This window comes from Pinus tabuliformis, chromosome 9 (genome assembly GCF_031772625.1).
Source record: "Pinus tabuliformis cultivar Carrire ecotype Pingquan chromosome 9, CPIR1, whole genome shotgun sequence".
Lineage (NCBI taxonomy): Eukaryota > Viridiplantae > Streptophyta > Pinopsida > Pinales > Pinaceae > Pinus > Pinus tabuliformis.
In genome coordinates, this window is record NC_142307.1 from 78,433,514 (window position 1) to 78,439,099 (window position 5,586).

A 5,586-nucleotide genomic window follows, 5' to 3' on the forward strand; every position below is an offset into this window, starting at 1 on the left:
CATCTGAATGTGCTGAAGGATAGCATTCGAGAACGCTGGGCACAAAAGAAACTTCAGGAAATGTTATGGCAGGGCGAAGCTCAGTCGACTGTGATCTCAAGCCAAGGCATGTTACTGCTAACAGACCAATGGGTGTACTTTCAACAGCTTTTGATGGCACCAGAAAAAGATTAATGCAACCATTGATAAAATATGCGAGTTCACAGGCATGAAAATAATCTTTTGGTATATGAAGGAATCCTTTATCGATGGTTTGTACAAAAACAGTGTCTCACAAGCACGGATGGATATGGTGCTTCAAGGCCTTGATTCGGTGCTGGTAGAACTATGTGATGTTATTGTGGATCCATTGAGAGATAAAGTTGTTAGTGCCCACATTGCAGCTGTTGACTTCTAGGTTCTATGCATAAAAAGCAGAGTCCCTGTAGGAATTATATCTTAACCGAATGCTTCATCCAAGAGAAAATGAGTGGCTGTTGAAAAAATAAAGCTCAAGACAGTCAGAGTTTAGTATTGAAGCTGTTTATTGGTTTGATGCTAATCAAGGTTGCGGTGATATGTAATGACAGAAGCAAGCTTCATCTTTTTAAAACTATTTAGGTTCCTAACAGCTGTACAAATGTCTGAAGAGATCATGAATCTAAGCAGAAAACGCTTCAAGATACATAGGTTCTGTTTTGACATCTACAGCAGTTTCGTAGCGCGCTACGAAACTGCTGTAGAATGCTGTTTTGTGGAAAAACAATGAATTTTGATGATGAGGTCAGCGAATGTTAAAAAGAAGGTCTCAAACACAGGAGGGAGATCATACATGGATTTCATAATGGCTCAAACAGTGATAGGTGTAGGTCTTGAAGGGAAAGTAAAATATTTTGTTTATTTTCATAAAGTTTTCTCAAAGGCACTTTATGACCGAGCTACTAGGGTATTGGTAGGGTTACCAGAATGTTCGGTTGGTACACCTGTTTGGTCCACGGAGCATCCAGATCATATGGCATATAGTGATTATGCATTGTCATTAAAGGTTTAAAGAGTTTGGAGCGTGGTATTTAAATGATGAAGGAAAATGGGAGACAGAGACCGTTAAAATAGAAACACATCTTTTGGTCAATTAATGAGCCATCAGCGCTTTCAAGCATCCAAAGTCAGTATTCATTGCATCTGTAGCTCAGCTATCTTAACCCAAGCAGCAAGAGAACATGTGTCAAAAGCCAGAAAAGCATCATGCTACGAGGAGCAAAGATTGTGGATTTTGATTAAATGAAAACCATTTGTAATTTCAGTTTAGCCAGGATGTAATTAATAAATTAGTTATGCACTAGATAGGGATAGTGAATAGCCACCTTCGAAGCTCCCCTCATGCTGGAGGAGGAAGCTGGAGGTGGATAAGTTTGTTTGCCTATAAAGGGATCAGATTAGGATGTAGAAAGGGTTGGACATTTTATACAAAAACAGAGTTGTTTTGGGCCATTGTAAGACTTGTGACAGTAATAGTAAAACAGTATTGATTTCTTCTCAAGATTCTCGATGGATTATTGTGGTCAAATATGAGGATGGTGTTTTATATTTTATGTTCTTTTACAGCCTTGTTGTAACACAATCACTCAGAATTCATAATCTTATGCTCTGACTTCTTGTGTGTTTGGCAAGTTGTGGTTTTGATGGAGTATGTTTGACACTTAATGCAAAGAGCCTTGACTTCCATGAAATGATTATGTTTTGCTTGTTTACTTAGTGTATGAGACTCCATAGCCCAATGAGAACCAGTTTGACATGTATCCAACCAGCTTTTGCTTTCATGAATAAGTAAAGAGTTAGCCATCTGTTGTAGTGAATGATTTTTATCAAGAGTTTGTGAGAGAGCCCTCTCTAATCAAAGAGGCTAAGCTTTGATCTAAAGTTAGGTTGAAAGAGTTACATGAAATCTTGCTTGGTTGCAGCCCTCAGTAGTGATTTTGTGATAACATTTTGGTGCGTCTGCCGGGAGCTTAAGATTGAATTTCTGAAGGTAGCAGGAGTTCAAATGATTTTTAAGGCTGCAAAACTACCTTGGCGACTCCACACATCAAAGAATAAATTAGAAGGTGACTCCACTGCTAGAAGATCAGTAGCTTGATGAAGTTTCAAGATGGATTCCACTGCAAGAATGAGTGCCAGGTATGCTCCTATGAATCGGTCTCATATTCCTGGTTTTCCAAATCCTATGCCAAAGGTTGATTGGTTAGATGATCTTCCAATATTCAAAGATGAAAAGAAGGATGATGCTGCTCTCCATTTGGTTAGGTTTCACATGCATGTACGCAGTCTTAAGGTTCATTTCCCTGAAGATTGTCTCATGAGGATGTTTATGGCCACTTTAGAAGGAGAAGCATGGTCTTGGTATAAAAGTTTGGAAAATGGTTTATTATCTTCTCTTGCTGATTTCCATGATGTGTTCTGTGAAATGTATAAAGAATATTATCCTTCTTTGTTGCTGCTCAAAGATTGCTGTAGGCATTCTTTAAATCTTATTCAGTACTTGGAGGATTGTTATGGTGATGATGAATTTACAGATGAAGAAATTTTAGAGGCTCTTCATAACAATGTTGTTCAGCACCAAGGAGAAGGTATAACATTCCATGAAGCACAGCATGAAGAGCAGCAAGAGTTTACCTGTGAAAACCATGTTTTATCCTTAGATATTGATGTAGAGATGCAGCAGATTTGTCAGGTTTCAGATCATGATGGAGATGAAATTGATTGCACTCAGCAAGAAGAAATATTGGAGGAAATTTTTTATGACCCTCAGGCAGAGGAAAAGCTTGCTCAATTTTGTAATTCCTTGCAGCAGCTTACCCCAAATAATAATCATAATAGTGAGGAAAATTCCATTGTTTGTTGGAATGATTCAGAAAAGCAACTGGATAGCTTGTCAAATAGAAAAGTGGATAGTACATCAGAGGAGTCTTGTGTGGTTGAGAATCAGGGGCCTGAAAATGAAGAGTGTTATCATGATCATTATTTTCAGCAGCTTTCTATGACAGAACACAAGGAGACTATGCTGGTTCCTTTCTCTTTCACGATGGAGGAACTGAACACTGTGGTTGAAGATCAGTTTGCACAGCTGGAAAGTTACAACGAAAACCAAGCTGATCATGTATTCTGGGATCCTGTAGCTGATTACATGGAAGAGTTTTACTCTCTAGTATTTCAGTTTTTCGAAGAAGATCAGAGGCAAATTCAGTGGCAGTGGTCATCAGACTATCATATTAGCTCTGAACTCCGATACAGTCAAAGAAATCAAATAGCAGATAAGACAAATGATTGGCTGCATTGGAAATTTCACATTGATTGAGCTGAAGAAGTTGAAATGGTTAGGGTAGGTAGGTAGAGGTAAATGCAAATAAGCTCAAGGTTAACTGAGCATTTTTCTTTCTCAGTAGATATAGTTTTCTTTCTCCTACAGTCATGCTTGTCAAGCAAATTTTAGTTTGTCAAAAATGGATAAGGCACTGGAGCTGCATGTTCTTAGTGCACCACAAGGGCACACTATCCCAAGTGGAGCCACTGTTATCACTGAAAATGCTGTAGTCAAAAATTTTTAGCCTGGCTTAAAGAGTGGGTGTTTTCGCAGCGCCTGAATTATTTTTAGCAGTTTCGCAGCGCTACCTGTTTGAGTGGTTTCGTAGCGTGCTACGAAACTGGGGATTTGTTCGAGTTTTCAGTGGAGGCCCGAATCATAGCATGCCTATTGTACACTGGCTACAACTGCTGTAGATGAGGTTGATCTGCTTAAAAGGTCTAATGTCAGATTTTTCAGATGAGATTGAAGATATCAAGGTTTACAAGGTTGTTCGTGTATTAGTTCTTTCATGTGATTGTATCTGCCAGAGGCAAAGCAACGGTTACTTCTGGCAAGTTGAAGGTACATAACCATTGCCACACTAGCAGATATGAACTGGGGAATATAGGATGTTTGGCTTTTGAAAAGGTTGCAGAATCTTTGGAACTTCCTTGCAGACATCAAAAGCTTGGTTGTCACGACATATTCCCATATTGTAGCAAGTTAAAGCATGAACAACAATGTATGTTCAGACCTTACAGTTGCCCTTACGTGGATTCTGAATGCTCAGTTGCTGGGGACATTCCAACGCTTGTGACTCATTTGGGAAATGATCACAAGGTAAACATGCACAATGGCTGCACCTTCAATCATCAATATGTAAAACCTAATCCTTATAAGGTGGAAAATGCAACATGAATGCTGACGGTTTTCAGCTGTTTTGGTCAACAATTCTGTCTTCTCTTTGTAGCATTCCAGCTTAGAATAGCCCCTGTGTATATGGCCTTTTTGTGCTTTATGGGTGATGATTATGAAGGAAAAATTTGGCGTGGGGGCAAATGGACAAAAGCTCTGTTGGTGATGGAAGGGCCAGCCTATTGATTCCAGTTAAAGGGAATGTTAAGGAGCGCATTTCCTGGAGTTGATGTAGAACTTTCAAATTATCCCTCCACCATTATCGAAGTGCGTGTTCAGTAAGTTGTGCCAGTGTTACAAATAGGCAGCATTGTGTTTATTTCTGCAGGGGATCACGTTTTTCTTAGACTGGGATACACAGCACCTCCTTCTTGGTATTATTCTCTGAAATAAAAATGTTTTGGAGCTATTGTAACTACCTGGCTTATGAGAAATGCATTGCAGTCGTTTCTTCAAGGCACACGGGCTTTTAAAATGACTGATATAAATGAAAATGTCGTGAATATTATTAAGCACGTTGGTTCATTATTAATGTACATATTGAAGACATGAAAGTGCTCTTATGAAATGCAGCGATTAATGCCAAGTGTCAAGTAGTTTTATAAAGATTTGATTGCCACAAGGCCGCCATGGTTAGTGACACTGGGATAGAGATGTGGCACAAAGGCTGGAATGATATTAACTGATGTCGTTAAAAGATGAGTGCGCATTGAATAAACACAGAAGGAAGGTTGGATTTGGAGGAGAGATAGAATGGCGCTTTTATAGTTTGCAAGGATTAGTTCAGGGTTTTCCAGAATCCGTCTTTCGGGCAAATTGTTGATATTGATGAATATTTTACAGGTAAGAGAGTATCATAAAATCGCTGCTGTCGTCGTGTTGCTCAGGTGCGCACTGTACATTCCATTCTGTGGAAGTTAATCAGATCAGAGGGTTTTTGTTTAGGTCCTTCGATCTCGTGAAACGCCTCTGGTTAGAGTTCTTTCAGATAGGGAAAAATGAGGCTCGTTTTTGGGGGTTTCAATTGTGGATTGAATCGTGCAGAAGTTGTGAATTTTGATCTTGCAGATTGGTCACCACATGGTGGGTTTGCAGTGGAATTGTATTGGTTGTATCACAAGTTTGCAGTTTTGTTGCATGAAGAGTTTTTATATGCTGTGGTTCGTGTAATCAATACTGAGCGCAATCATAGAGAACAATTTTGGAAAAAGGATGTTGCATCTGTACTAACAGCAGCTGAGAGCCTTGATTAGCATTTGTTGAAACTTGTTTCATCTGTGTGTCAAGATGGCCAGGTGTATGATAACTACAAACAACAGATGATGCCCTACCAGGTTGAAACAATATCT

At 39.2% G+C, this 5,586-nt stretch overlaps 1 pseudogene; it reads left to right on the forward strand.

Annotated features, from left to right (window-relative positions):
* The first annotated feature begins 283 nt into the window (after positions 1-283).
* On the forward strand, positions 284-4,423 carry LOC149147193 (E3 ubiquitin-protein ligase SINAT2 pseudogene; annotated as a pseudogene).
* The last annotated feature ends 1,163 nt before the right edge of the window (positions 4,424-5,586 follow it).